At 39.5% G+C, this 21,104-nt stretch overlaps 1 protein-coding gene across 5 annotated transcripts in view; it reads left to right on the top strand.

Moving 5' to 3' along the window:
• Positions 1–21,104, top strand: part of CABCOCO1 (ciliary associated calcium binding coiled-coil 1) — a 225,904-nt gene that overhangs the window by 128,994 nt on the left and 75,806 nt on the right. The window contains exon 1 of one of the 5 annotated variants that reach the window (XM_038181624.2): positions 7,289–7,363. The exons of 3 other annotated variants lie outside the window; for them this stretch is intronic. The gene's annotated coding sequence lies outside the window, so the exon portion shown is untranslated. Of the gene's footprint in view, positions 1–7,288; positions 7,364–21,104 lie in introns of those variants that run through there. One more of the 5 variants, XM_072040067.1, reaches the window with a different exon arrangement.

The following is a 21,104-nucleotide window of genomic DNA, read 5'->3' as shown; positions in this document are numbered from 1 at the left end:
TAATGGCGTGGTATGAAAAGTGCGCGTGTGAAGAGGGAGAGAAAATTCAAAGAGCTACTGAGGGAAGTAAGTCTCTACTTTCCTTCTGTTGCCCACTTGCAGTGTTGATAAAGATGATAATGGACCTGTACTGTGTATGTATCTATTTTGGTAACTATGATGCACAGAAAAAGCATTAAGCTCAAGTACTTTGTCTCCGGGGTACTTATTGCGCTAGTCTACAAAAGCAAAACCTGGGCTCCTAGAGCCTGTAATTTTCACCTACTCTTACGGTCAAGTGCCAATACCTGGGCTTTAGTTTTATTTATTATAGACAGAGTAAATGCAAACACAGGAAGGATCCTTAGCATCCTGAAGGGAAGTTACCTTCCTAGTCACAAGGTTCAACAATTCTTAAGTACAACATAGTCTGACATGCATCTCTCTTTCCCAAAGCCTTGCAAAAGAAGATGGCTTAGCCACTAGCTGGTGGATTTGGACCGTCATTTTGGTTAAAGATGTATAGCACCATTTTGTGTGCCTCAGAAGGAACATCTGTTTGGCAGCTGCTTCTGCTTTTAAATTGAATATACCACATCCTACCTCTCTACTGTTTGTAGGAACTGGGGATGAGAGGAATTAGCTGTGGCTTGCTTCCATTTTTGTTGTGTGATTGGCTTATACACCAACGGGATGCCCAGTAATGCAGAAAGCACTCACCAAGCTTGGCTTTCTATCTGTCAGATAACCTGTATAACAAAAAGTATTTTGAAGTGTGTTCGAACAGACTGGTCATGCTCATGTTTTGGGAAAATAAGACCTAATCCAGTACTATGGAAGAGACTTGAACATCTCTCAAATCCACCAGGCAATGGAGCCTATCTTTAGATGCCTTGGGAAAATCTTCCTGCTTCATATTGAATGATACAGGGTTTGTTGTTACTACAATTTATTCTTTGTAAATGGAGCTACTTTTCTGTAAAATGCCAGTGAAAAAGGACTTGTTGCTATTTTGATTTTGACTGGTTACCCCATTCACAATGACCAAGGGATTTTCTGCATACTCAGCTTGTAACTCTGCTGGTAGGCAGTCTGGGCACAGGCCTCAGCCACAAGTCAAGCTCAGCTCCCTGCTGCAGTGAAGCTGTAAAAATCCACAGTTCTTTCCTTTGCTATTCTCCCACATGGCTCTGAGGTCTGTGTGCATAGCTTGTGGCACCTGGCCATGGGAAGCTTTACTGTGCTGGCTTATGCTGTCAACAATTATGACCGTCCTTCTGCTGGTTGGTTTTACCCTGCCTTGCCATATTTTCATGCATACAAATTGCATTTGCTATAACCTAACTTCTCTCTTTAAGTACCATGTGGTAAGAACCAGACCTTGGACTGCCTGACACAATGAACAAAGAGGAATCTAAGGCATGTGGACTACTAGGGAAAGGAAGATGGTTTAGAAGGGGAGGCAAGAGCCAGAGTGAATTCCCATCACGTTTCCTACTCATGGGTATGAGCCTCAGTGCTACTGGTGCATGGTTTCAGATACCCCTTAGATGGCACATATGAAAATGAAGTAATTTCTGGCATGTACCACAGTTTGCTATAAAACCACAATTTTAAATTGTTTGTCCAATAATTTGGAAGTAAAGAGTTTTTCTTTTAGAACAAGATCAGACACAGCTGATCCACATGAAGACCAACTGAATAAAAAATTATCGTTCAACTGGGGCTGTTGTAAGTAAACACTTGTTTGTCTAGTTGTTTGCTAATACTTGTTCGCTCAGTAGCTTGAGTTCATTTGTGTCATTGAGACTTCTGGGTGTGGAGAAACTGCAGAAATGGGTAACAAGTAGCTGAATGCAGCTTTTTCAACTGATTTTGTTCAGCCTCTTTGAGAATTACTTGCTGTTAAAGGGAAACTTCAGTTTAGAAAAGATGGGGGATGCAAACAACAGGATTAGATTTCAAACTGTATGAGATTAGGATAAATGTTATCAAAAACACTTTCAAACAGAGCCATCTCTGAAAGCAATTAGCTAGGGCTTTTAATTGGTGGGGGCATATTTTTAAGGACCTCTTCTTTAATCTTTTATGGTAATCAGGCTCTCACATTTTTCAATTCAGCAATGTTCTCCATACAAATAACCAGTTAAAATTCTTAATTAGATTACAGTGGCTATAGAAAAAAAAATGTTCTAAAAGTAAAATTAGACTGTTATGACTAATGCTGTACAAATTAGCAGAAAGTAGCTCAGACCAATTTATCCCTGAGACTTTGCAATTAGGAGCACCTGCTATTAGTGCAGTTGCTAAAATTTCATCAATTAATCATTATTTCCTCGAATAACAAGTATAAAACTGAATGTTGTGAATATTGCGAGAATGATTAATTGCCAGTGGTAAATTGCTGACTAGCTCCATTATTACTTCTGTTTTAAAGATTTTTAGAAATGTGTCTATCAGCTTTTATGAATACATTAATTACACTAATGTGCTCGGTATCAGTTGGAATTTTTTTGTCCTGCTTAGCTGGTAGCATCTATTCTCAAACTTAGCAAAGTCTCAGAAAGACTTTCAGAGCATGAACAACATAATAGGATATTCTTTTTACCTTGACTTTCTTCTCCATTTCAAAATGGACCCTAAACTTAGACTTCCAAATCCTAATGCAAAGAGACTAAATCGATGTGTTGGTTTTTTTTTTTCTTCTTTCAAGTGTTGATTAATTTCCATCATCTGAAAACAGTGACCTCTGATATTAGCAAAAATACATAGTGTAATTAACATTATTGAATAAATTTATCTGTCCCAGTTTTATGAAATGGATTTGTCCTGCTTCTCTTTCAATGCATACATTAATATATGAAGGATGGTTATGCTACTGGCATGTAACCAAAATGGATATTTTAGTCTTTTATTTTTAAAGAAGCCTGTACTCCTATAGGTCTTAGATATTTTGAAAAGGTTACCGAAGTATAATATTCATTAATGGTCTAATAAATGATGTCACTTTAAGCCTTTTTCTTTACATTAGCTGAGGGTTGGAGTACATCTTATATTTAGCAAATTCAGGAGTGTGTGTAGTCCTGTGTAGGCATTGCAGAGGCATTGCAGCTTTAATAAGAATTGGAAAATCTTAAATTGGAAATCATATCATGAATGCTGTTGAATGAAACAACAGCAAATCCCTAAAATGCATGATACTCTTGTTAACCAGGTTCATAAGAAATGTAGGAAAATCTGGAATATATCAAGAGATACATTAAATGCTATGAAATTGCTAGAACTGTTTATCTTGGCTGTTCTGAGATGAAGTCACTGCATGGATGGAACAACTTTGAAGTGCAACTTGTGAAAACTGCCAGAAATTAAGATTCAACAAAGTTGGGAAAAAAAAAGTTGTAAATCATTGGGGGGGGGGGGGGGGTGGAGAAGAAGGGGTGCTGAATGTTTTTGACATGCCTCAAAGATGTAAATGGAGAAAGTATGGCTGAAGTAAAGTATGGCTCTCCTCATCCTCAGAACATCAGAGCTGTAAGGAAGAATTGATTGCAAGTAACTCTTTAGCTTCCTGGAGATAATATACTTGTAAATCATGGCTGTAGTTTGTCATATTGCTGCTGAACAGGCAGTGCTAGTAAAAATTGCTTAGGTTACTTAGTTCCTTACAAGAGACAACAGAGAAGCAGCAGCAAACGCACAGCTACCATTTAAAACTAACTTAGCACCAGAAATGTTCCCAAAATTTTTATCTCAAGGGTGGCAGGAAGGCAGGCAGGGGAAGCTATGTCTGCAGTGGCTTGCTAGGCAGTGGAAGCTGTAGTTTCTGAAGCACCTTTTTTTCCAAACCTTAGCCTGGGTTAAGGGGAAATAAAAAGCAATGAAGCATTCCTGTGCAGTCACTATCATGGCAACAGTTGAAGTCAACCTTAAGCAACCAAGACATTCAAAGCCAAGTTCCTTTTCTGCATTGCTGTTCTGTCCAAGCATCCACATATCTTCTGTATCCATCATCTGAGAGTACCTGGCAAAGCAGGTCTGCTGTGATGAACTCTCCTTGATAATTAGTTCTTATATTCCATCAAGTGACTATTTGAAAGCAAATACGATGCTTGCTTACAATGCTTATCATGTTTCATTATATATAAGCACATTTCAATTATATTCCATAAGACAGTTACAGAAATTGATCTGAGTGCAAATATTTTACCTGGAGCTTAGATCTGAAGCATACAAACCATGGTGATGCACACTGGATGCAGGGGGGGAAACCTGGCAATCGTCAGCAAAGAGGTGTCCGTGTACTGTATAAGCATAGTGAGGGGGTCACTAACAACTCTTTCATGAAATGCAGATTTTCATGACATGCAGAGAACAAAGTGGTGTAATGAGATGCAGTATTCATCAGAGATTTCCCTTGATTACTTTTTTCTATGTTTATACATTGACCAGTTTATCAGTTTAAGCAAAGTGCAATACAAAATTCAGAACACCTAATGATGATCATGTTCAAAAGCATCAAGATATACGATGTCTCTCTAGCTAACATTTCCTTATCTCCCAGATTAAAGGCCAGGGACTCTTGACAGGTTGAAATCTTCACCTTCACCACCTTATCAAACATAAGACAAACTGAAGTTGTGTTTTCAAATGACCCATTTGTACAAGGGGTTTATGTGCCTGTCATTTCCTTTTCCAGTAACCTGAGGGCCTGTATACTTGTTCTCTGCCTTTCTTCCCTGTATTGACCTCACTCTTTCACTTCACAGATTTAGCAAATGAGGCTCTGTTTTATGTATGATGCGGTGCTGAAGCCTAAAAAGAGTCTCCTTGGTTACTTTGATATACCCTGGATCTGACTTACATTTGCACAGTTCTGCAAGTTATAAATAGCTTTGGTCAGGATGGGTGACTGACACTGTACCTCTTACATGAAGCTGCTGCCACACTATAGAGAGAGGAGTGGGCGCAAGAGGTGCTGTTTAAAGAAGAAACAAATCTAAAATCTTTCATACAGATGCTGAATGAAGTGGCACTGGTTTTAAGGAAGTTGCAGTGATTGACGTGAGTCGGCTACATAACCACGTAACAGTATAAGTCACCAGGGAGCTGAGATTCCAAATGCTTCTGGTAGGCATTCCCTTTGGTAGTCCTGTTGGCCTAGTTGGGAGGGAGTAATGAGGAAAAATAAAATTATTCAAGTCACTACTGTGTGGCATTTTTCTCTCCCTGCTTCTCTATATTTACACAAATCATCAATATTCAGTTTCAGTCATTCTAGATGTCTGTTCATTTCTTTTTCTTCTAAACATAAGGCAGGAAGAGTTACAAGTAGATTTTTTTTTTTCCATGACAGTTGCAACCATTTGGACTTGGTTAAAAGTTATGCTACAAAAGCTATTGCAATATTTCCAGTAGACGCATTGCCAATATCAGAGAGAGAATGAACGTGTATCTTCACAAATATTCCTCCGGTAATTATAATGCACGCTTCCTTTGCTTCCATTTTGAGACCAGAAATGCATCTGCTCTAACTTTAAGCTAATTCCCCATGTTCTAGCTGCTATAGGCTTCTCTTCTTAAACCATGTTGTCACGTGCCTGCATTTGAGTTATGCTCCTAGCTCATTTGGAATGAATAAAATGTAGTTGAGAGCTGGCCCCAGAATGCAGTACTAGAATGAGAGCTGTGCTTTGCTTGTGTGTGTGTGTGAATCATATGCAAGGGGAAAAATCAACATAAATGTTGGCGGGCACACACCCAAAAATCAACTTTATGTGGAAATGTTTTTCTTGTTCAGCTGTTTCTACTGATGTTACAGCAAGTGGTGATAAGAAAGTTCTTATTTTCCCAGCAGTCATAGGACTCACCGCCTTTGACACTACACAAGCACCTCCATTTCAAGTCGTGATAGAAATGTAAGAAGAACCAGAGTAGTTATGATCCTCAGCTAGCTGGCAGTGCATTCAGGATAGAGCTTGTTGGCTTCTGTTAGAACAGCCCCATCTGTGTGTAAGACTGCTCCAACCCAATCTGCTGAGATGGATTGATCCAAACCATCAAGGCCAGAGAGCAAACTCTTTTGCCTGGTCAGAGAGCATCTCAGTATGAAAAAAGAATTGCCTTATTTCAATGATTTGTTGGGAACATTCCTGAGAGCTTGCAAGCATTCGCATTCATGTCTCCATTTCTATATGTTAACATGTTTTGAATGTAACTGTTGTCATTCGTTCTAAAATTGCAGTGATATTTGAATCCATTTTAGATTTATACTAACAAATCTGTTTTTTATTGTTCTATACCAAATACCTATTAACTCATTTTGATCAAATATAATAATGGAGGTCAGAATCACCAAGTTTTCATGTTTCACCAAACAGCAGAAAAGTTGTCAGGTTGGATTTTAGATACCAGGGAAAGTCATAGGTGGGTAGGGAGAGCTACAAGCAAAGTTTGGATATACCTTCTTAGGTACTGAGGTCAGTGAATTACAACACACCAATCTTGAAATGAGTCAGTTACCCCAGTGGGGTTTCTTGAGACCGATTAAATTGGTTTCACAATAGTACCCTTTCTGATGTATTCCCTATGATAATTTAATTGTCAAATACTTACTTTTCATGAAATATCTCTTGGAGTCGTCACTTGCTTGGTATCACCATGTCTTGTGGGAATTAGAAGGGCTCTTTAAAATAGCTTTGTAGTTAGGATGCATTTCAAAGATTTTCATGATACTGCAGAAAGTGGAGAATGTAATTCCAAGTGAAGGTCCGCAGACAATTAGCATAAACTACATTAATGTTAGCACTATGTTGGGTTTCCTGTTCTGAGAAATCAGAATAGTCAATACAAGGCTAGTTTCTCTGAATGTAGGCAATAACTGAAATCCTCCAAAATTATCATTATAATAGACACCTTGGGAACCCACCAGAACAAATGAGATTACATTTTGTGCACAGCCTTGTTAGAGATGACTGACTCTGTTCCCTTCCTTAAAGTTGTTTCACTTGCACACACATAGTGGGAAGTAATTGCCTTGTATTGTTAGTTTATTTTTCAGTACAAATTGATCTCATTAAAATTGGCTAGTGAGACTTAATATGGCAAACTCTTCTAGAGAAATATGTTGCTGTGTGTAAACAGGCGGTCTTAGTTCTGCCTTTGCTGGCGTGCAAGGCAAAAATCACAAGTTCTCTGTTCCAGCAATAGCAATTACACTGCATACCATGCAACAATATGTCATCACTCCTTACTTACAGCAACATGGTAAGGCTTGCTGATCTTACCAGTCTTCTAAAAATATCCTGGAAACGTTTAAATTTCACAAGGGCAAACTACCCTGCTGTACCTCTGCAAGTCATAAGCAGCCAGAACACTAATTTCTCAGGTGAGAGAGTTAAACTGCGGTGAGCGTCAGCATGATTTATAGATCTTGATTTGTTTAGGCAAAGGGCAGTGTGTCTTTGTGTCATGTATAGGTTGTGCATATCTGCAGAGACGATCAGTATTTGACTTTACTTTGTATTCTTGAGTTACTCTGCTCAGTACTGTTTGCCTTCAGCAAACATTCTTCACTGTTTTGCATTAAGCATTTTCAGTGATTGATAGTTTTCTTGTTCAAGGATTGATAAATGTGAATCTGCTTTTCATCTTGGCCTAAAGGGACCCTTGATGGAGTGGAGCTTTTAGGGTTGTTTTTTCTATAAGCTTTGAAAAGAGACTGAAGGACTTGATGTTGAGTCACTGGGGAATTCGAGTTACAGCATGTGGCTCAGTCTATCACTCATTATGTAGCATAATCAACTAAGTGGCCAGTTCTGATGGGAATAAAAATGCTGTCAGTTTTCTTGGAGAACATCAGTGGATGAATATCCTTCAGCAGACTTCTAGATGAACTCCAAGCTGCGAAAAAAAAAAAAAAAAAAAAAAAAAAAGTGCTGTGTTAATGAGAAAAGCAACATCATGGGAGGCTTGTGGAGAAGCAGGGAAAAAGAATGGCACAGGGAAGGCATCTTTGTGCAGATCAGAAGTATTTTTGGTGGGTCTTTGGTGGTAGCAGTTCTTGAGGTCTTCACTAAAAACACTGGTTTGAACTGTTGAAAGGCACACCTCATAGGTGAGCTGTACAAGTCAAACCAATGGGGTTAGTCCCAGCAGTATGGTGCTGAGAGGGGAGCGATGAGAGAGGAGATGCTGATTCCACACAGGCAAAGCACCAGCCTGCAGTGTACCTGGGCAGTGATCCCTACTCCTGCCACCTCAGTGGGATGCTGCTCCGAGCCTCACAACTGCCCTTGTCCTCTAGCTGTGCCCTGCTGTGTTTGCCCAGCTACCTGCCCCAGCGCTGCGCTGCTGCACGGGGAAGGTGTCCTGCGAGCAGGCCAGCAGCACATGAGTGCTGTCCTGGCACGTCCCTGCTGCCCGGTGGCTGGCTGTGTCCTGAGAATAGTCTCCTTCCAGAGACAGCTGGGGAAAACCTAAACAAGGAAAAAAAATGGGACAGCCTTTCTAAAGGAAAAGTGAGGAAGGTAATGAAGGTTCTGCAGTCCCTTGTCCTTAAGGAGAATTTGGGGAATGTGAGTAGGTTTGGGGACTGAGCTTTTTATTTTCTGTGGTATGGGGTTCAAAAAAGAGGTCAGGAAATAACCTGATTGTCACAGTACTATGCCGTGTCTCTAGGGTATACTTTTATGGACTTCTGTTATTTAAAACAAAGTACAGGAAAAAGTGAAGTCTTAACTTTGTTTTTTTTTTTTAAAAAAAAAAGACAAGAATTAGTGTCCTAAATTGAAACATGAAGGCCTTGTCTGAACATAGTTTGGAAACTGGGCGCAACATAAGGGGAAGCAATCAACTAAATAGATGCTAAGGCTTAGGTTATAAGATGATTATTTGATTATTTAAACCTGAACATCCAGGAAAATTTTAGCAATGAAAGTATTGAAAATAATAAATGTGCAGAACATTTAAAAAAAAAAAAGCAAAAAAAAAAAAGCACCTTATGAAGTTACCACGATAAAAATCAAAACCTTCTGATGATAATACAGCTTTTCTATCATAAAAATGTAAACGAGGGCTGCTTATTGCAAAGCCAATTTAAAGATTCAGCTGAACATTAAATAATTAAATACACCGTTACACTAACAGAAGGAAGTTGGACGTTTCACTGGTGGAGAACGGCTGCACTTCCTCAAGCTGAAGGTGGCATCTTTGGCTAATACCTGTAGCCTCTTCCTTCTGCTCTGGGGGGTTCTGCTTTCCCTGCTGGCATAAAATCTCACGTCTCTTATTGTGAATTGGGAGGAAAAAAAAAAAGCCTTTAGTAAAAAAATAAAATAAAAAAATTACATGCTTGAAACTAACAGTAGTATAGCTGATAGGGACAGCAGCAAAGTCCGAGTATAATGAAAGGCTTAGTTTCAATATCATGCAAATAATATAGAATGTACAAGTATGCAAGAGAGAAAGAAAATGTTTGATGTGTCCCATACTATCTTAAATGCAAACATTCCCCAAACTGATTTCATTTCTCCTGTTCAGCTCATTTATTTTTTGTTTTTATTTTTCCTTTTGCTTCCATCCTTATTATTTGCCTTAAGTTTGCGTTTCAAAGTGATAAGAAGTGGTAGTCCTCAGCAGCCACATGGACTGTAGTTGTTACTGCAGAACTGAGACTGCTTTCTGAAAGAGAGAAGTTGCATGTTTATTCAGGAGATGCTCTGCTCCAAAGGAATCATGGCTGTGGTATGTGGGAATAGTGAATCACAGCAGCTGAGCCAAAAAACTTATTTGCATGTGTTTCTCATTTCCCAGATGAAGGGACACCTTTTTGGGTACTATTTGAGTGGCAGTGATTAAAGAGGATTTTCAGGTTAAATGCAGGTACTCTAGTTTCCTCTGTGCAATGGTGGATATGAATTTGCAGTGGGCACCTTGCCATCCATTAAGACAGCCAGCTTGTTTGTTTGCTGCAGAAGGAAATGACACCTTTTGAACCCTTCTCAGTCATCAAGTAAGTGCCAAGAGTTAAAGAAAACTACTTACAGAAGTTGTGAAAGAAATTATACACAATAGGCATCTCAGAACATCTCAAATACCTCTGAAGTTATTTTTGTTTTGTGTAGCAGTGGCACTTAAATTTCTCAAGAAACAATTTCTTTGAACTATCAGGTCTGAAAAACATTTGTATGGAATTTAAAAAATGTATTAATTTTGAAGTTGGGGTAAATTTTCATTTAGGGGCAGAGGAATTATATATCTACTTGTAATAAAACGTAAGCGATTAGCTGGTTTTCATTGCAAGGAGCAAACATTGCCACCCATGAAAGGAAAAGCCCATTTGTATTAGAACTTAGTAGTAGCTGTTGTTATTGACTTCTTAAAGACAACTAGTATGCCCTGCTGCAACGCTAGTAGGGGGCACCATGTTATATTTGATGTTATTGGCAAGCTGTGAAATAACATTTTAAAAAGATCAATTTATTTTACTTTAAGCAAACTGTTTCCAGGAGACACTTTTTAAAATGAATTTCATTCCACTGTGCTTCTTTTCCTCTATACCAACTTTTGCTAAGATGTGTGCTTTATGTGGGGGTGGGAAAGCAGACTTCACTTTAATAAAAAAAAGAAAAACAAGGCTGTTTCATGCTCACACCTAGATACAAAATCGAAGTGATTCTTATCAGGAGTTAAGTCTAACACCACAGAAATCAAGGCAGCTGTGTAAGATGAAACTGGGAGGTGAAACCCAACCCTTAAGCCTGTGAATGGAATTGGACAGTAACGCACATGTGAAACAATAGGGTTAAGGCAGGAATGGCCAATGTTTTGCACACCTTGAGATGTCCTTTGCTTCCATGCAGGTAATGGGGTGAACACACCAAGCTGTCTCTGCGCATTGCTCCTGACCCAGTGATCAGAGATTTCCTCTCCCTGCCCCAGAAAGGTGCTGGATTTATCCCCATGGAATGATAGCTCCGGTGTTTTTGTCCTACCAACAGCTGAGGTCTGCCAAAAACTTCCAGAAAGGTTCACCAATTCCTGGTCATCCCTGATGTGAACCAGAGCCCTTCCAGTGGTTTCAGCTGACCCTTACTTTTCCACACTGAGGCTGTGCTTCCACCCTCAAACAGAATAAATGTGGATTGCCTAGTGTGCTACTATCCCAACTTTTTTTTTGAGACTGAAATTGTATTTTACCACAGAAAAGTAGAATTCAATCCTTTTTTTCTCTTTAGTCTCACCTTTATCAGTGTCCATAGAAAAGAAGTTAAAATGACCAAAATTAGTACCTTGAAACCTTTAATCAAGCTGTTGGAATGAAAACAGATTTATACCTCAAAACTCTTATCTGCAAAAGGCAGCTAATATAATCTATTCTTTAAAAAAAAAAAAAAATCAAACCGTTGAAGTGAATTTTCTTTAGAAGAAGAATTAGAGCAAAGTAATAGCTTAGGGCCAACCCCCCTCCTTTACATTCCTTGTTTTTTGTGGAGGCAGGGCAGGTGTAGCTGTATGGTTACAGAAGATGGGAGCAGCAGCAGTACAGGTCTGTGGTCTGCCATTTCAGCTCACAGTCCAGCAAAAGCCTCCCCTCGCCCCCTCACCTTTGGTCTATTACAGGAGCTAGGACAGAGCAGGGGGGAAGATACCAAGCAACCTGTTTCTCGTGCAGCCCTTACCTGGTCCACTGGGAGGTGCCTCTGCCCATGGCAGGGGGGCTGGAACCAGAGGACCTTTAAGGTCCCTTCCAACCCAAAGCTTTCTATGATCCTTATCACACAAGCAGCAGGTCCTTTCCCTACCAACTCTGTGGGGCCGGTTCAGTCCTGCACCTTTGGAAGGGAGCAGAGGAGGGTTGGGGCACCCGTGGGAAGCCAGGCAGAGCCCTCTGGACAGCAAAACAAGCTGAGATATATCAAGTGCTGGCAAATGTGTGGATTAAAATTTGGGTAGGGGTGTGCAGGGTGAGAATTTAAGCTTGAGTTACTGTAATTATCTTTGTTTCAAGATTATCAGCAGCAGGTAAAGCACCTCATGGGAATGTGATATTTAAGCAAATGCCCTACCACATTCAGCTCAATGTATTCAATGTTTGGGTAGGAGCACCATATTGAACTAGTTATCCTAAGCCTATGTTTCACACATTGCAGCTTAGTCAGGACAGCAAATATCTCAGTAACACCACCTGAAATATCTTGGCATATATATGACAGCTCATTGAGAAAATATGCTGTAAAATTGATGACCTGACTCCATTACCCAAGAATAAAATTGAGTCAGTGTAGCGAAGTAAACATTGCTAAGGGTGTTTGGATGCTGTTACAGGAAATGAAATCCACCCCATATATGGCAGTACTTATTTTTATATTCTGTGTGCTTCAATAGGAAATGAGCTCATATTTATTTATCTTCTCTCTGTAGGAAGAGGAGTAGAGCTCTAGAGAAACTACAGAACTACAGCAGCAGTCTCCAAAGGTTTTCATCCTAAAAAGCTGTATGGTATCTGAATCCCTGCTGCCTCACCTTACACTTAGGCTTCTGGATAGGATGGAGGAGGCAAAACCTCTTTGAGAATCTCTTTCTACTTGCAGTTACTTGCTGCAGCATGCTTGCAAGGGAGCGAAGTGGGGGGAAGCAAGAGCGCTGTTGCCGGGTAGCATGCAACAGCTCACTCCTCTCCTTGTTTTTAGCAGTGGAGGGTCAGGCTGAATCCCAGTGCTGTATTCCAGGCACCACCTTCAGGTGGGTGGGCTGGGGAGGGAGCTATGCTGTGGTGGATGAGCACAGGCAGTGTTTCAGCACCTCGCACCATGCTCTGCTTATGGAGGTTTACTACCCCAGCAGCACTGCTGTCACCTTGGTCAAGGTTTGTACCCCACGTATGTGGTGCAAACTGCCCCAGAACAGAAACATAGGCAGGTTGCAGCAGCCAGATCATTTGCCACACTCAAACAACAACAAAAAACACTACTGAAAAAAAACAAAACCCACACCAAATCTAGATTTCATTTTGTTTACTGTTGTGATGGCTAGTCTCCAGAAGGGGAGAAATTTAGCCAAAAAAAGACCATTCTACATTAAATTTCATAGAGCCTGAGCTAATTTATTTAGAATAAATTATTTTTGCACTTCGTGGGGATAATTTAGCCTCCTGACCCTCCTCAGTTGTTTGTCCAATAGGACTTTTCTGGCTGCAGCGTAAATGTCATCAGAAATAAAAGTACCTGATATATTGCTCAGGGACATGAACTTCAGGTGAACTTGTGACAGTTCTGGACATCTTTGGATTCATGAATGAAATTGATGTTAGTTCTCACTAATCAATCCAAATAACATAATATAGAAATGAGAGGGAGGGAAAAACACCGCTTGTAATTTCCTTCGTTTCCACCTTAGGATCATCTTTCTGCATTAGAGATTAATACCATTTTTAAATATCTGTCTAAATATCTGTCATTTTATATATCTGTCTTGACCTGGTCTTTCTTAAGTGAATAGCTTCCAGTGCAAGCTGGAATGGAATATAAGACATGCTCTATTCCTTATCTTGACAACTTATTCATGTACTGCACTTTTCTTCTTCCTTCATATGACCGTAGTGTCCAGGACCTGAAAGCTTTTCCCTAACAAATCATGATTAGCCTGTAGAGCTAGCTATGGTTGAGAAACATTTGCAAGCTTGGACCTTAAAAGGGAAAGCAAATAATGGAATGGAAAATGTTTATTCAGATAATTCAAGAATATATGTATTTGCCAGATATGTTAGTTGAGAGATTTCTTTTTATTATTTTTTTCCCTACTGTAACACTCAAATGTGATAGTGGAAAAATTATCTTATCCCGTTTCTTTATTCCAAGCTCAGTGCTTGTTTGGACTCCACAAGTTTAAAAAACACTTTCTCACAGAAAGCTGCTTATCTAACATATGGTCATCACTGCTGCGGTGACAGAATGCTTCATAAGCATAAATGGTCTTTATTTCCTCCAAATCACCCTGAGGTGAGAAGGTTTTCAACCGTGCTGAAAAGGTGGGGAAGGTGGAGAGAAGGGAAACAAAGTGCCTTGCTTGCGTTCCTCAGCTACCTGAGAGGCAGCTGAGAATCCAGTCCTTCCTTCTCTGGTCTGTGAAGGAGCTTTACCCTGGCTGCTCAGCAAACACCAGGGAACGTGGTGTCTTGGTCCAGCTGGGTGGAAATGCAAAAAACCCAGGTGGGAGTGCTGGTATATGTCCCTGTTGCTCTTAGCCAAAATGCTGATGGAGGCATTGCACCCAAGGACACATCTGCAGAAATAGGACCATGTGCGTGGAATGTGTTCTGCATCCAATCGAAAGGGTTATTGAGCTCCTCTTATCTTTCAAAGCAATGGATTTGGCCGACAGCCTTTGTGTCACCAGTCTACACAATCCACCACGAGAGGTGGAATGCCAGCTAGAGCTTCTCCTTAAGGCCAGTGGGCTGAAAGCATTTGACCACACAGCTTGAGTTTTTGTATTACGTCTTTTCTGGATAAAAGTCTGAGTACTCAGCACTAAATAGTTGTAATTAGGCACTTTGGGTTTTTTAACTGGTATCTAAAATACGCATATATACATGAATCTATTGTAAATGGATTATACATTTGTTTTAGTCATGCTAACAACAAATACTCAATTTCCTTAAGACTCCCTTCAACATTTCTTTTCTCTTTTTAACAGTTCCTAAGCATAATGCAACTCTGTTTTCCAACCTGTCTGTAACTGTGGCTTAAGTATTTGCTTCCTTTGTTAACAAAAAGAAAAATTGCATCAATTTTATCAAGCTACTGGTAAAGTACATAGCTGACTGTAATTAGGATGCTGAATTACAGAAGTGATCTAAAGAATCCTGCTAAATGTCATCGTTCCTAGCAAAGAAACTGCAGAAGGTGAAATGGAAATATAATTTTGAAAGGAGAGTTGAGTAATTTACTTAGCTATTCAGTCATGTTCACTGATGTACTCACGATTTGTATTTTAATTTAACAACTTGTGTTTTCTTTCTTCACTGAAAGATTAGAAAGAATCTTTGATACAAACCATGTAATCCTACGATAGCCTGCTCTTTGTTTAGCAGCTGTTATGGCACTCTCCGTTCCTTTCAATAGTTGGCACAATGCAGGTAATGACGAGGTGCTTGATGACAAATCCCTTCATTGTCACAGTGATTTTGTATGCTGGATTCTTCATACCTCTGCAGAGTAAACCCAGTGCTGATTACAGTTTAATTATCAATCATTTTCAAGTTTATTTTGAAGGAATATGAATTTCCTTCAGAATAAGTTGTCCTGCAAGCTTATCTGTAAGGATGTAGACTATATTGTTAATTCACTGGAACTAGGTGCCTATCCTCTTGAACATAAGAACAGCTTTTTGGATTGGATTGCAAGATTGAAGCTTAACTAAGAATACCTGTATTCTGCAGAGAGGAAACATTATATGAGGAAGCTCTGCTTGTATATAGCACCATTTGGGAATTAATCTTGTAATCAAATTGAATACAGGATTAGTTCTGAAACATGTTTCTTATATCTGACACCCATTACACTAACCTACACTTCTAACAGCCAGGCAGCTCCTTCAGAGAAGTGTAGTCATCGTTCAGCTGCTATGAGATGGCAAATAAACAGCAATGAAGACTTGGCCCTGACCTCCTCTTTCTTTGCTTTAGAACTGGTGAGAGCAAACCTGGCCTGTACTCAAGACAGAAATGATTACGTAGTTCATGCAATCATTCAGATACATTTTATTCTGCTTGCTTGTTCCCCATGCCTACTCTAGGCTTACTTGAACTCATTGCATCTTGGGCATGTGTGTGATCCCCCCCCCCCCCCCCCATTCTGCAGAGAGGAATTTGACCTTCTGTTCTTACTTTCTCTCCACGAGTGAGATTATATCCTCGTTAGCACAACTGTGTAGCCACATAAAAGCCCCTGAGCAATGTACAATGCGAGGTGGTGCTTTTGTTTTTAGAATGTTTTCTTTTACATCCCTTTTAGAAACATTTCCTTAGATGCAGAACTGTCTGTATTTCATAACATAAAATCAAATGCAGGTTCAGTTGTGAAGGAATTTATCCCTATAGACATAGAGTATAATACTGAATATATCAACTATATCTTTCCTCAATATGTGCAGGATTTTGAAAGAAAAGGATCAAGCAGTTCTTTAAAGTTCAGATCCTGAAATCGATAAATTTTCATCTGCTTCTATCTGCCCTCCCCCACCTGGTGCCTAACGATCTCTAAATATCTTTAGACAGAAAAATGCATTGTAGTATTTTGGACTGACCTGGTTTGAGGATAAAGTACACTGTGCAGAAGAAACAGAAAAGAAAGTGAAAAGAACACAAAGGCAAACATTCAGGGGTGATCAAACGTGCCATATTTGTGGATGGACAGGATGTCAGGGTGAAACAGACTATGAAAGCATTAAGATCTGGCAATTGAAAGGAAAGTAAAGAGCGCTTTTGATAGTTAAACATTGAAACTTTATTGAAAAGGGGTTGGGGTTGTAATGAAAACAACATCTGGCTGTGATTGCTAAAACTTGATTGCAAGAGGGAAAACTGAATGATGTTATCTCACGCTGATTGACATTAAAAAAAAAAAAAAAAGAAAAAAACACTTGAAAAATGGACATAAAAAAGGAAAGTTAGACAGATGTAGCAAAGCAACAGCTGTTGGAGATGGACAAGCTTTCCCTGGGGATGTATTGCCAAGGAGAAATAAGAGTCTTATTCTGATTGCCTGCTGCTACAAATCAGTATTAGCTCCACTGGAGTCAAACTAGTTGTGCCAGTGTAAAACTGGCATAAGATCAGGATCGGGTATTGAAAGTAAAGGGATAGAATATGACAAACTTCTATCAGGAATCTAATTAGTTTGGCATGATTGTCATGTATAGTTGAGCTTGTAACCTTGGATTGTTTTTTATGATTGATGAGTGTACTCAAATATTGGTAGCATGGTCAGATTATTCCACCAGGTGAAATACCAGAGATATAAAGCAGAGGGAAGGTTAGGTATGGATTCCTCCTGTTGTACATCATCTTGGTGAGAGAAAGCTGGTACTTACTTATTCCCAGTGATATATGGGGGTAAGATGAGGCAGAAGGAAGATGACTTAAGCCTGCTGTGCTCATCTTCTTGAAGGTTCCTCAGCGATGGTTCCCATTGATGGGGGTGGGTGTTGCCCAAACCAGGATTGCCTGGCTTTGGGGCATACCCAGCTCTGGAGTGCTCTCCACAATCTGCAGCCCAACACGCTCATACCTCTAGGCTGGTGGCACACAGGCTCATGGCAGAGCCAGCAGGTTCCTGGAGTGTAGCTTGCATGAAAAAACAGACGTGCCAGCTTCCTGCTGCTGTTGGTGGTTATAAAGCTGATGTGAGTTTCGACTTTGCTGAGCTTCCCCAAGTATGAGGAACTTCTCATGTGTATATGAGGCATGTCCAGCTGACTTAGAGTAAGTCCTACGAACAGGAAAATGGGCTTTCTGGTCAGCCGTCCCTGTTACATTTTTCTGAAAAGTTCTTTGCTTGATGGGCAGTTTTGTTTTCACTCTAAACTGCGACCATGTGTTAAGGGAGAGCAATTTCTTAACGTCTTTTTTAATTTGCTCTAAAGCAAGTGGGGCTGCTCTGTTCTGGTGAATAATCTTCTGTCCTGTACTTCATGGACAAACACTGGCTGCAAGACAAAAAAATGGAAGTAAATATGTGCAGACTTACAAAGCTGTGGTAGGGAAAGGGAGGTATTACAGAAGTAGGAAGGGGTGGATTATTGGAAAATTAAAATGGATTTTTGAAATAATTGTTTAAGAGGCTGTTGGTAATGAAATTGTTTTAACACTGTTTCGTTTCTATGTGACATGAAAAAGCATAAGCTCATAGTACTCTCTCACAAGCCAGAGAGAGGGCAGGAGGAAGAGTGTTGGGGAAAGGTTGGTATTTTGAGAATTTGCATTGTCTACTTCACACAAGTGTCTTGTGTTCGTAAAGCTGAAATCAGGAACCTGCACACGCACACCGGTTCAGAGCAATGCATTCAGTGTCTTCTCTGCTACTCAATGGAAAAATATAAGGACATGAGAGAGACCAGCCCTCCAGCACAAGCACTGAAAGTTCACTGCCCAGAGCAGTGATGGTACCTTATTTGTGCTGCCCTATCAGGGCAGGGTAGCGGGACTGAAGATAATTCCATTCAATTTTATCTGTTCTCAGAGAAAACACGAGATTAAACAAGTCTCACCACTGCTAACTATTGGCTAAGAGAAGAAAGGATGAATGCTCTGCCTCCCTTTCTCATCAGGCAGTTAACTGCATGCTTCCTTTACCCACTGTATGTACTTTGTGCTTGAAAAAAATTCTTCAAGCTGACAGGAATAGAAGTAATGTGTCTCATCAATCGGGCTTTCATCCTGTTTCATCAAACTTAAGCTTTTTTTTCCCTGGCTTTCTGGCTTGTTTCTGAATCTTCTATCTCTTCCTCTCAGACCTTTTCCCAAGAGTGTGTTCTACAGTGGTTTCCTTCTACAGAAACTAGTTTTATGGGATTTATAGCATAGGGGGACCTGCTTTACATTGACCATTAGCCCTTTGGCATCAGCCCATCCTTTCTGTGCTAAGGCAAAGAAAGATCTATTCGCTTTTTGTATTTTGTGCTATTGTTCACAAAGTGTGGCATTGAGCTCAAGGGGGTCACCAAACTGAAAGCAATTGCATAGTAGTGCGTTCTTGCTTTACAGACAGAATGATTTGCAAATAAATTATTGGCCATGTTAAGAAATAATGAAAAGGTCCATGAACCCCTAGTAAAAGCTTCTTTCCAGGAAACAAGCGTCATCCAAGTAGTTCTGAGGATCTAGGTGGTGAGGCAATAGCACAAAAATTTTCCTCCCAGTTTGGATCCATTTATGCTTATTGATTTTAAGTGTATTTTGTGATAGCTGGATCCAGTCATACCTAGAGGCTTGGCGCTTACGTTTGTTTTTTATTGCTGTCTGTAAATAAACCCTTTCTGCTTCTCTGAACTCGGGGATTCTTATCTTAATCTTTACCATCTTCCAAGAATTATTTAATTATTTAGTTAGTTATTTCTCTAGAGTGGGGAAAATCATGGCAGATTGCATTCGATATTGCAGATTGCAGGGTTATCATAGGGGAATTTACTTGTGTAATGATCTGATCATTAAATAAAAGTCTAATTCCTTGAAACTTACTTTTGTGGCAAAGGCTACTCCTTTTTTTCTAAGCAGTGTCTAAAATAATGGATCCTTGAGCTGGACTGGAGTGTCTTGCTCATATTTAAACATTACTTGGTAATAATTTTATGCATCATGTAAATCTTTACATAATGAAGTGTTTTGACATTCATCTCATGCCGTTACATTTCCTTTTTGATGACAAACTAAACTGTCACCGATGTGCGTAGCATTCCAAGTGCCCTCTACCATTCCGACCTCATTTGCTTTGAACTTGCGTGGTTGTATTTTAAATCAGGAAGGTAATATCAAAGCACTCATCAGAAATATCAACTTTTGAATACTTAATCTTCCCCAGTGGGAATACCTGGGTTAAGCATGGCTCTGATGTAAAGAAGTGCTGCTTCCCTATTGCCTCTAAAAGGACTTGCTCCCTGTCATTCCACAACTGAATTTGACCCTCTGCTTGTAAGTCCCCACTCTTCTTTCCTTCTAATATGCAATGATCTGTGACAATAGAAATAATGTTCAACCTTGTTTTGTCTTGTTAACAGCATGTGGTTAGAATATTGCACTACCATTTCAGTATTATTTTTACACTTGTCCCCTACTGTCTTGGCTGGTTGCCAGCACAGTGATTTATGCTTTGTTTGCCTCCAGATGTGATTATTGCTTTTCTTTCCTGGTTGGACTATCTGAGTGAGTTCTTCACAGATTTAAATGCCTGAGCACACAAGTCAGGGACTTGTTTAAACTAATTTGCAGTGAAAATGGGCACAGAACTTCCTTAAGGAACAGAAAGCCCCTGGACAGAAGTTTAATTTCAATAGAAATTTTTAAACTAAATTATTTTGGCTTTAAATGATGATGATGATGTAAAGTAACCCAGATTAAAAATATGTAATCTCGTTTTTTTTAATGCTGCCCTGGGCTGCATTGTCTAGTAAAGGGAAACTTTCCCATGACACTTACAATCTTCAGTCAAAACACACCTTTGTGATGAAAGGACAGCTTACAAAGAACGTTTTATAAGCCTTTGATTTCTGTCTTTTTTTCACCTTAAAAATGGATTTAATGCCCACTTTAAGATATGCTGAACTTCAAGGAACTTGGAATTTTATATTCCTAATCAGTGCTACATTCAGAGCATTTAATTTCATAAGTATCTTCTGTTTCAAAAATGAATCCCTTTTCTCCCCACCTTCCCCCAAGTACCTGAGGACAACCGTTTACCTAAACAATTTAAAATCAGACATCATGGAGATGAAAACAGAACTAATCATGCTTAAGTGACCAAGGTAAAGAATTTTGAATAAAAAACTATTAGTTTATCCTTTTATTGAGCCTCTCTGCTACCCCTCCCAAATATCCAGGCTTTCCAATTTCTTGTTTTTAAATCTGTATTGCCTCTGACTTCAGTATGAATGATATACTGACATAAATTTTCATAAGATGTAACAAGAAAATGCATTATTAATTTAGAATACATATGAACATCTTTAGAGGAAATGATTTGAATTCAGACATCTGGAAAATGAAAGCATTATGTATTGACCTACCATGATTTGCTGTGATGCTAGTAATTTTCTATTCATTTGCCTCAGTACCAGTGAAAAGAGTATTGTATTTAAAACCAGAAGTGCTAGTGCTGTATTATTTAGAACAGTACTCCCCAAAGCAAAATGGCTAAGGAGACCTACTGCAGCTAATAGCTGATTGAGCAAGACATGTTCCAGTTCTGTTGCATTTAAATACACAGGGTCACTACGTATTCATTTGTAAATGCATCTTCACTTCTGCAGCAATAGAAGGCAGATCATCTGTGTAAACCAATATTGGTTACTGCAGAAACCCCCCCTCAGCTACAAGAAACCAGTGCTTTGTGATATCATCTTGTGTGGTAACT

This window comes from Anas platyrhynchos, chromosome 6 (genome assembly GCF_047663525.1).
Source record: "Anas platyrhynchos isolate ZD024472 breed Pekin duck chromosome 6, IASCAAS_PekinDuck_T2T, whole genome shotgun sequence".
Taxonomy (NCBI): Eukaryota; Metazoa; Chordata; class Aves; order Anseriformes; family Anatidae; genus Anas; species Anas platyrhynchos.
The sequence above is the reverse complement of the archived record's forward strand: the minus strand, read 5'-3'. Positions and strand labels throughout refer to the sequence as shown.